This window comes from Geotrypetes seraphini, chromosome 3 (assembly GCF_902459505.1).
Source record: "Geotrypetes seraphini chromosome 3, aGeoSer1.1, whole genome shotgun sequence".
NCBI classification, from domain to species: domain Eukaryota; kingdom Metazoa; phylum Chordata; class Amphibia; order Gymnophiona; family Dermophiidae; genus Geotrypetes; species Geotrypetes seraphini.
In genome coordinates this window covers 330,240,279-330,251,641 of record NC_047086.1, presented here as the reverse complement: position 1 = coordinate 330,251,641, position 11,363 = coordinate 330,240,279, and the positions used below count along the sequence as shown (strand labels likewise).

Here is an 11,363-nt window from a genome sequence, read left to right as displayed (position 1 = left end):
CCTTAACGCCGGTGCGATGTCTATTAAGTAAAGTGTGGGGGGGGTTCCCCAACAAAACCCCCCGTTGGAGCCCCTAAAAACTGTAATTTTCTTCTGCGCGCGCCTCCGTCTTGCGTTCAGTTGTCGGCGCGCGCCTTTGTCTTTCACGCCGTTGTCTATGAACCCAAAATCAATACCGCAGCTTTGAAAAAAATAGGCCCAAAGGCCGGTTCCGTTTTGTCGGTGGCTTGCCTTAAAAGCGGCCACTGATTGCATGTCAATCACATGACGGCACCAGTTAGAGAATCACACCTCTGGCAAATATAGGCACCGGAAAAATAGGCCAGGGTTTTCCAGGCCTACATTTCCGGCACCTATCTTTGACTTTAATTGCGTCTCCGGAGGCACCTACTGATGCCCAATCAAACAGTTCTTATAACAGCTTATTACAGGTGTATGGATATCATTCATCGGGTACTGTTTTTCAAGTGTTCATGCTACGTGCACAATAAATAAATAAATAAATATAAAGTGCTAAAGTTAAAGTTTTATCCAATATATAAAGGACAGCACTTATCTTAAGGCGCTGTCTCAGCCCAACGGGACCCGTTTCGCCGGGACTTCGGCTTCTTCAGGGGTCATAGATTAGCTAAAAACATTTAAAAAGACGTAGTTGTAAATGTGAATTTTAACCATAAACATAAATTCTACCATAAACCTGTGATATAATATAATATAGAAGACGTAACTTACTGGGCAGCTCTGCTCTTGCTTCTTTAGGCAGAAAATGGCGCTTGCACAGTTCGTACGCCGCGCATGCGTTTTAAAGGGGTAACTCATTAATTATTCATATTCTTATCAAAACAAAAACACTTCAACTCTGTAAATGTATGTTGTTGCTGGTTACAGGGCTCTGCGAGTGGAGCTGTCAATCTACCACATTTTAGATTAGACTTGTGCTCACTCATCCTTATTTTAAAGGGCCTAGCTGACATTCCTATATACCATTTCTTACATGGACAGATAAAAGCATAAATAATGTGGTCCGAAGAGCATGTTAAAAAATGTTTAATTTTATGTAATTGTCCATTCTTAGGATTTATGAATTCTTTCTGTTGTATGGTAATCTGGCAGATATTACATTTGTCACACTTGAAGAATCCATTTGGTAAAGATGTTTTTATGGTATTCAGAGGACATACAGCTGGTGAAAGTATTTCTTTTAAATTTTTATCCCTTGAAAAAGCAATCTGTAAATCTGTATTTTCAAACACCGGGCTAGTCTTCAAGATCTTCCAATTCTCTCTGATAATATTAGCTACAGTGCTACCTGCAGTGGAATATTTGAGCACACATGTGAATCTATCCTTATTTTGTTCTTTATGTTCTTTCTCTTGTTTTTCTAATAGCCATTCACGATGATAGTACTTGGCTCTCTTGTATGCATTTTTTAATACGTTTCTTGGGTAGCCTCTGTGCTCTAATTTTTGGATCAGAAGCTTCGCATGTTTGTTGTAATCTTTTTTATTAGAACAATTCCGCTTCAGTCTTAAAAATTGAGAGAATGGCAAGTTCTTTTTCAGACTTGCAGGGCGACAGCTACGGAAATCCAGGAATGTGTTTCTGTCCGTTGCTTTTCTGTATAAATCAAATTCAAAATGGTCAGCTGTTTGAATCACTAGTGTGTCCAGATAATTTATTTTATCTTGGGAATATTGTGCTGTGAATTGGATATTATCATCACAGCTGTTAAGCCATTTCAAAAAGAATTGGAGATCTCGTTCAGTACCTTTCCATAGAAGAAGGACATCATCTATGAATCTATACCATTTTATGATTTGCATGCTAAATGGAGAGTTGTCCAGCCACACCAATTCAAAATCGGCCATATGAAGGTTTGCCACTGAAGGGGCAAATGTAGCTCCCATAGCTACACCCTTCTTTTGTTTAAAGAATTTGTCATTGTAAATGAAAAAATTTTCTTTCATTGCAAGTCTTGATATATTCAAAAGAAATTCTGATGGTATAGATTGTGGCCTAGGTCTTTTATCAAAAATTTTATTTAGAATGGCTAAAGCATCATCTTGGGGTATAGATGTATAGAGTGCCGTAACATCCAGTGTTACAATCATGAAAGGAAAACATTCTGCTGGAATAGATTCAAGTTTTACTATTAGATCTCTAGAGTCTAGAATGAAAGATTTAGTCTGTTGTACTTCAGCCTTAAGAAATTCATCCACAAACATAGATAGGGGTTCAAGTAAAGAACCCCTAGAAGACATTATAGGTCTTCCCGGTGGGACGTCCAAATTTTTATGTACTTTAGGAAGCGTATAAAATACAGGGGTCATGGGGAATTTAACATTTAAGAATTTATGGTCTTTATGTGTTAGAAATCCTTCCTTGAGACCTTCACCTGTTAATTTACAAATCGTTCTTTGCAGTCTTTTAGTCGGGTCAAGGGGTAACTTGACATAAACTTCCTCATCTTGTAATTGTCGTGTGATCTCAGTGTTGTACATTTCATAATCCATTAGCACCACTGCTCCGCCCTTATCGGCTCTCTTGATAATTCATTTTTTATCATCTTTTAGGGATCTAACTGCCTGTCTTTCTTCTTTAGTTAAGTTGTTAAACTGGTATCCGCTGTTATCGTACCAGTGTTGTACATCTTTTAGGATACATGCTTTAAACGCATTGACAAGTGGATCTAAAGGTATTGGCGGAGTCCATGTGCTTTTTGGATTCACTATAGTCCGTTCTTGTAAAAAAGGGGAAGCATTAAAATAAATCTTCAACTGCAGTTTTCTTATAAGCTTCTCTAAGTCAACATTTAGCTGGAACATATCAAAATGTGTAGATGGTACAAAAGATAACCCGTAGGTCAAAATTTTTGATTCTACGGGGGTTAATACATGTTTAGATAAATTAATCACCACTGGTTCATTTGGGTTTGAGACCGTGTGTTCGGTCTCGTTCTTATTGACCCTCTTCTTCCTCTTGTACGACCTCTTCTTGGCATTTGTCCTTTCCGTAAAAAATTAGATTGATTTTCACCGCTAGTGGACATGGATGAAAGAGATGAATTTGAAGTTGATATATCTCTGTTGTCATTATTTTTATTAACATTATACATCCATGTATAAACTTTATTATTTGCATAATCAAATTCATCGCGTTTAAATTTGCGGAGTTTATTTCTTTTAAGGTTTTCCCTGAATTTCTCCATACTTTCATTTAGGTTTTTAAATTTATCAAGAAATTCTGATTCTGCTAAAGAATCCTTAAGTTGATATATGTCTGCATCTAATTTTTTCTTTTGTTCATTAATGGCATTCTTGCTGTTTTCAATGATTAAAATCATTAAATCCAAGGCGCATTTATTTAGGATCTTATTCCAAGTTTCTATCTTGATCTTCTTTGAAGATTTGAGGGGCCTTCTGAATCCTAAGTCCCCTAGGTATACGCTCTTTTTTACAATATTCTATCAATAGGTCGCTATTTACTTCCATGCTGACCACTGATTTAAAAGATTTGTTTAACTCTACCCAAGCTGTTGGTTGTGTGTCAGTGGTAGAAGATAAATCAAACTGGGTGGCAACATCCAGTATTTTGCCTACTTTTTCAGAAGGAAAACTGAACACAGTAGTCCATCTATCTGTAGCCATTGCAGTATAAAGTGGAAACACTCAATTAGTGAGCAATGTAAACAAGTCATTCAACTAAGTAGCAACAATGTAAAGAGGGTGTGATAGGACAGAGTACGATATTGGGGTTCAAGAAGGGATTGGATGATTTCCTGAAGGAAAAGGGTATAGAAGGGTATAGATAGAGGATTAATATACAGGTCCTGGACCTGATGGGCCACCATGTGAGCGGACTGCTGGGCACGATGGACTTCTGGTCTGACCCAGCAGAGGCACTGCTTATGTTCTTATGATATAATGCACATGTGCGTCGATCGATGTTACAGCGAGACGTGTGTGTGAATTGGGGCGTGTTTACGATTTGATCATTTGCATGGACGAGCTTTACTGAATCGATTGGCCAGAATGACTCAGAAACGGATAAGACACGAATCTGAGCGATTTGTGGACTTTAGTGAATCTAGCCCAAAGAGACTCACAACAGGTTCCTGGCATGTGGTCTCCCCACTGGATAAGAAGCGACCAATGGGGTGTGTTTTCAGTTACATGTGTATATTGTTCAGTTGAAATTTGATGGTGTACTATTGGCCAACTGGTTGATTGTATAAATAAAAGTTAAAAAAAGGAATTGTCTTTCTTATGTATGGTTGACAGTATATGCACAAAGGGAGGAATCCAACGGGACTGTAACAGAAAACCAAAAAGAAATACTGCAGAAACAATGTACTTGATGCCAAGTATTTATTTTGATCAATAAACATTGTTTTAATGTGGTTCATCTTTATGATTTCAAGTTTCAAGTTTAATAATAATTTGATTAATCGCTTAATCTAAATTCTAAGCGATGTACATGCTGATAAAATTACAATATAAGGGGGATAATACAGTAAATAAGACTAACAAGACTATTGACAAATTTAACAAGACTAGAAACATAGGGAAGAGATGGGAAAAAGTTACAATTTGTGTAGAAGTTGAAGAAACAAGTAAGGTGAACACGTAAGGAAAGGGGAGTAATAAAAAAATAAAAATTAAGATTTCAAAAATTGTAAAAAGAAAAATAAAATTAGTTCAAAGACTAAAAGGTTAGTGTGGAAAAGCCTCTTATGATTAGTTTATGAAGGCATCTTTAAAGAGAAAAGTCTTCAGTTTACAGTGGTGCCTCACACAACGAACTTAATTCGTTCCAGGAGCAAGTTTGTTATGCGAAAAGTTCGTTGTGTGAAACGCGTTTTCCCATAAGAATACATGTAAAACAAAATAATTCGTTCTGCAGCCCTACATTTCCCTCCCTCCACCTCACCTTATATGCAGAGTTTGCCAGCTTTCTTTTTCACCCAGCCGCACGCTTTCAAAAAGCTGTGAACGCGCAGCTGCTGGAGTTGATCAATGTTCTCCTCTCCTGCAACTTCCGGTTTCCGGTTGCGTCAGAGGAGAAGATTGAACAACAGAGCATGCGCGCATGTGCTGCTCTTTGAAAGTGTGTGGCTGGCCGAAAAAGAAAGCCGGAAAACTCAGCATCTAAGGTAAGGTGGAGGGAGATGATGGAACACTGCATTCAGACAGGAGGGTGCTGCTGTTCCCGGCTCATATTAGGAAGCGGCGAGAGTAGTTCCGCCTCCCCCCCCCGGGCCCCTCGGGCGACTTCGTTGTGTGAAACGAAGTTCGTTATAGGGAGCAAGACAAAAAGTTCGTTATGCGCAGCGTTCGCTGTGCGAGGCGTCCGTTATGCGAGGCACCACTGTACTTTTAAATTTTTCTATATTAGTTTCTTCCCTTAAATGGCTAGGGAGGGAATTCCAGGTTTGGGGAGCTGTAACTGAAAAGATCAACTGTCGTCGAGTATTTATAATTTTAAGGGAGGGGATAGTTAGCAAATTAACACATCTTCCTCAGGGTTCAGAATAGTTCCTATATGGCAACAATGTAAAGACTTGTGAAAGCATAGGTTTATAGCAGTCATTTTTTTTGTACCCTCAGATACCTGTGCTGTTAAATCATCAAGTGATTCTTATAACAGCTTATTACAGGTGTATGGATATCATTCATCGGGTACTGTTTTTCAAGTGTTCATGCTACGTGCACAATAAATAAATAAATATAAAGTGCTAAAGTTAAAGTTTTATCCAATATATAAAGGACAGCACTTATCTTAAGGCGCTGTCTCAGCCCAACGGGATCCGTTTCGCCGGGACTTCGGCTTCTTCAGGGGTCATAGATTAGCTAAAAACATTTAAAAAGACGTAGTTGTAAATGTGAATTTTAACCATAAACATAAATTCTACCATAAACCTGTGATATAATATAATATAGAAGACGTAACTTACTGGGCAGCTCTGCTCTTGCTTCTTTAGGCAGAAAATGGCGCTTGCACAGTTCGTACGCCGCGCATGCGTTATAAAGGGGTAACTCATTTATTATTCATATTCTTGCGCGGCTGTTTTTTTAGCCAACTATACATATTTAATAGTCTAAATACACCCTTGATATCATTATAATACAAACAAAGTTCAGAATATTGTAAAGATGTTAAACAACTCCTCCATAACGTTTGCGTTAGTATTTTTTGTTTAGCGCAGGGTTTGCGTGCACTAAAAACGCTAGCGCACCTTAGTAAAAAGAGCCCTAAAAGAAAGCATCAACAAATAATTGTGTTTTAAATAATTTTCTAAACATACCCCTCTCGCAACAGTTCCGTTATCTGTCCTACCAAAGAGTTCCAGATCTTAGCTCCTGCACAGGAAAAAAAAAAAGTCTTTTTGTCAGTGTCGACTAACTTTGGGTTCACAGTTGTCTTCAGCAGAGCCAAATTCTCAGAGCGCAAAGATCGTAGGAAAAAAAAACCAAACAGTAACAATATGTTAACTACCAAAAAAGTATTTATTTTATATAATCGAAACACTAACCCCCTCTTCTATCAAACTGCGCTAGCAGTTTTTAGCACAGAGAGCCGCGCTGAAAGGCCCCTGCAGCTCCCGATGCTCCTAGCGGAGTTTAATAGAAGAGGGGGGTAAAAGAGATCAAGAAGCAAGAGTCAATTTCAGACAAATATCATTTTGTTTACGGAATGAGTCCAATAGTACCCAGGTTTTCAGAACAGAAAACAAGAGAATGTCTGTGTTGACTCTATAGGAATAGTAAAGCATATTAACCTGTAAATTATTATCACATGTTGGTCCACTTTTACTAAGCAGCGGTAGAGGTTTCTATAAGCATCAGAGCATTTAGCTCTCTGGGCTTTAGTAAAAAAGTGTGTGTGGGGGGGGGGGAGGGGAGAATGCAGGGTTACTTTGAAAACTAATAAAGAAAAATACAATACATTAGTTCAAAAGAAAATAAATCACTTTATTTCATTTGTTTTGTTTTATTTCTAACTATAGTAATTTTCAAAAATTTGTAATTTATCTAAAGAACTGCCAAGGCATAAAGATCTCATCATTATGGGCTCCTTTTATCGAGCAGCGGTAGAGCGTTTTAGCGCGGCTCAATAAGGCAAATGCTCCGACACTCATTCAGTTCCTATGAGCGCTGGATCATTTACCTTGCTAGCCCGCAGTAAAAGGCTCTACCGCTGCTTGATAAAAGGAGCTCTATATTTGAAAAGCTTTGGTCCTCCTTCCCTCAATCAATCTTTCTATTTTCAAGAAGTTATTAAGGACAGCCACTCAGGGCAGGATTAACCAATAGGCCCAGTAGGAAAGTGCCTAGGGCCCGAAATGGTCAGGGGGCCATGAAGGATGGCATAAACATTGTTTTTTATAAATGGCGATAGCCCTCTCCCCCCCCATCGACAGAAAGTAAGACAAGCAAACAACGAGGGTAAGAAAGGCAACGGGAACTGTAATTTTGCAAGCGGTGCTGCATGCCCAAAGCTTCCTTCTGACGCAGCTTCCTGTTTCCGCCTAGGCGCATGGTGGGGTGGGGTGGGGCGGGGCAGGGGGCCCAGTGTAATTTTGTGCCTAGGGGCCGTCGACGAATTAATCCTGCCCTGGGGGCACTAATGAACTAGGGCCTGATTCCATAAACAGTGCCTAGGTTAAGTGCCACTAGGCGCCTTAATCACAGACATTCAGCGATGCCTAAATCAGTTCCCTGTGCAAATTGTTTTTGATTGGTTTAAATGGCCTGGTAATGGACTACACCACTTAACGCCACTTTGGGTGTTGGCCATGCCTACTTTGATGTTAGGCGATCTAAAGTGCCAAGCTAACTACGATTCCAGCAGCCATTTTAGCCGCCTTTAATTTAGGCTCGGTAGGTGCTTCAACCCTGCCGTTTCTAACCATTGGCAGGGCACCTACCGATGCCTAAATTTAGGCACTGGTTATAGAATGCGGACCTTATTACACATGGGTGAAAATTCGCACCATTAACAGACTATTTGATGTCCCCTTCTCCCAGCAATGCCTGAGCCATTTCTCCCCATCATGCATGCAGAGTTGCTCAATCACATCAATCATTGGATAATAGCAGTCCTTTAATGCCACTTGAAACTGGCTCTTGTCCTGCCCCACTGACACCAATTAATTAATTAGGACCCTGGAGTTCTAAATAAAATCCCCTTTCCCCCTCTCTCTGGACTGCCAGCTTACCTCAGGCTTCCTGTGCAGGCATGACTTGTGATGTCATTCCCACCTATAAGCAATGACATCATATGCATATGGAGCGACTATCCAAGACACTCCATTATAGTGGCAAAGCCAGCGTCTCTCCCAAGGCTCCTCTCCAGTTGTCTGCGCCACTGATCAGCCCAATATGGCCATGAACAGCTAACTCCCACTCCCAGGTACAATTTTTAAATAGTTGTCTTTTAAAACCATTGGTTATAAAACCAAATTTTAAGACAATTCACCCACCAGACAAAACTTTTCTACTGCATTACAAACCACAAAATTATGCTGCTTTGCCACCCTATTATCACCCATCCATCTCACCCACCCAGCTCCCCAGTTTCTCACCTCACTTCCACTCTTCCCTCTTCATGTGAGACTGACATTAGAATGCTTTTATGTTTCACTTATATATTCTGGTATTTGTCAACATTTCCATATTTCTGATCAGAAGAAGGGTTACCTTTGAACACTAATCAAAAATACATTGTTAGTCTAATAGAAAAATATCACCTTATTTCATTTATGTTTTGTTTTATTTCTATATATTACCTTTAAAAGTGGACTGACAGGGCTACCACATCATTTTGCTCAAATAAATAAGTAGCCCCCTTTTATAAAACTGTAGCGCAGTTTTTAGCGCCAGCCGTGAGCATCGGAGCTGTTACTGCCATAAATGGCGCTAAAAAATGTGCTATGGTTTCATAAAAGGGGGAGGGGGTAAATGAGAAAAGGGCTGTTATATGATATAATTCATTCAGAAAAATAAATAATATGAAAAGTATCTCTGGTATTATAAATTAAGCTAAAAGCACGGAAGGAAGATTGCATTTATTGATTGAATAATACATGGATAGAAAATGAAGGTAGGAGTATTGAGGAAGCTCTCTGACCATTTGAAATTTTCTTGGTTTTTTTTTGTGCTAACATTTTTATAGCTATTTATATATTTATTAAAATACATTAACTGCCATTTTGAAAAATTGTTATCCAAAGCAGTGTACAGTATATTAAACAGTGGTATAGCCATGAGGGATCCTGAGGGTCTGGGCCCTCACTTTGGATTCAGACCCCGTCCAAACATGCAGCTCCCATTAAATGTCTGGTGGGGTGCGGGTGCTGAAGCTCTGCCAGCCAAAATTTTTTTTTCTTTTTTTGGTGAGCTGCTCTTATCCCTTATCGCTCTGGTGAAGTACAGAAGTTTGTGGTGTGCCTCCATCCACTGATGCCAGAACCAATGTTCCCTCTAAGGATTGATGAGGTGTGTGCAAAAAAAAATATGCATGAGCGACAAGTTACATATTCCACAAATTTATGAGCAGGCACGGAGGATGCATTTTTAAACAAATGTAGTTTATCCTTGTACTCCTTATGTATTTTTAATCATCTATGGATATGTTTGTATGTTTATTGTTCAAATGGTTTTATTTATTTCCAAAATTTATTTTTGTTATACACATTGAAAATATTTGATATTGCGTTTAAATCAAAATCTCAATAAACTTGAAACTTGAAACGAGTGCCCGTTAGATTGTGGGAGGGTTAAATACTCAAAACTTAGAAGAATAACAATTTACTTAAAGTTTTTGCTTCGCCAGCTTTCTGGCATCTTTACATACAGTGGCGTACCTAGCATATGTAACACCCGGGGCACATCATTTTTTGGCACCCCCCCCCCCCCCATCTGTAAGAAAAACATGATTTTTAGTAACAAACCACACGTCACACATGAGTACCTAGGAAAAGGCAGCATCTTACATATTGCAGTGAACAGTACATCAATACACCCATTGTAAAACTAAACAAGCCAGACCAGCACAGATCAATCCTACACCGTCAATCCTAACAGAAAACCATGTCTTTCGAACACACAGAACACAGAAAACACCTTCGCCTAGTAAGGAATATGTAATCACAAACTAACCCCTCCCTCTTTTACAAAACTGTAGTGTGGATTTTAGCTACGGAGGTAACAGCTCTGATGCTCATAAAATTCTGAGCATCAGAGCTGCTACCACCACGGCTGGTGCTAAGAAACACTCCACAGTTTTGTAAAAGGGGGGATAAAATAGAAATACATAGACAAAGGTTAAATTGAACCAGCAAGAAGCTGGACTCTGCATACAATGCTTCACAGAAACAGTGCCATAATGCTGAAAATCAAAACAAAAAAGTGCACAAAATATCGGGTCTGTGAACAAAACTTAACTTAGGTTAGCCACCATTTTCTTCGCATAAAGTTCCTCAGAATGCATTCTGAGGAACTTTATGCGAAGAAAATGGTGGCTAACCTAAGTTAAGTTTTGTTCACAGAAACAGTGACACATGTCTCCTAAAGCAATAAATAAATATAAATTTTTTTCTACCTTTGTCTTCTGTGGTTTCTGCTTTCCTCATCTTCTTGTAACTCTCTTCCTTCCATCCACTGTCTGCCGTCTCTCTTCCCCTATATGGCATCTTCTCTCCTTCTATGCCCCTTCCAGAAACTGTATGCCTCCCCGTTCCATCTCTCCTTTCACCCCCATTGGTCTGGCATCTCTCTCCTCTCCTTCCCTCTCCCACACCTCTCTTCTGCAATCCCTTTCCCTTTTTTTCCCTCATTTCCCTTTTCAATTTATTTTCTGCATCTGTCTAGATTATGTTCTTACTACCCTCTCATCAATGTCCTTTTTTACTGTCTACCTAAAGCTTGCCACCTCTTTCCCTCACCCCTCCAGTGTTTCCCTAACTCAATCCTTTTCTCTCCATCATGTGTCCTCCTTTTATTTATCCCCTCCTTCCATCATGCACCATCTTTCTTCAACCCTTCCATCTAGTACCTTCTCCTCTCTCTGTCCACTTATCATCCAGCATCTGCTCCCCTTTCTCTCCTCCCATTTCCTTCTGGCATTTGCTCCCTTATCTCTCCCATCTGCACTTCCATCCAGCATAGGCTCCCCACTACCATCCAATGTCTGTCCTTTCTCCCTCCATCCACCCCTCTTCAATCAGCATCTTCCCCCTTTCTTTCCCTCCAATATCCTTCCCCCTTATGTCTCTCCCCTTTCTCTGTACATCAATTCCATCAGCACCACCCTTCCATACCACCCTGCCCCCTTTCTTTCCCTCCACCACTCTTCCATTCCAG

The 11,363-nt window shown here is 39.6% G+C and overlaps 1 long non-coding RNA gene across 1 annotated transcript in view; it reads right to left on the bottom strand.

Moving 5' to 3' along the window:
* Nucleotides 1-5,661: 5,661 nt before the first annotated feature.
* Nucleotides 5,662-11,363, bottom strand: part of LOC117356708 — a 59,222-nt gene continuing 53,520 nt past the window's right edge. The window contains exons 2-3 of the long non-coding RNA XR_004538701.1: nucleotides 6,305-6,359; nucleotides 5,662-5,849 (exon numbers count right to left, since the gene is read on the bottom strand). This is a non-coding gene — a long non-coding RNA (uncharacterized LOC117356708). The remainder of the gene's footprint in view (nucleotides 5,850-6,304; nucleotides 6,360-11,363) is intronic.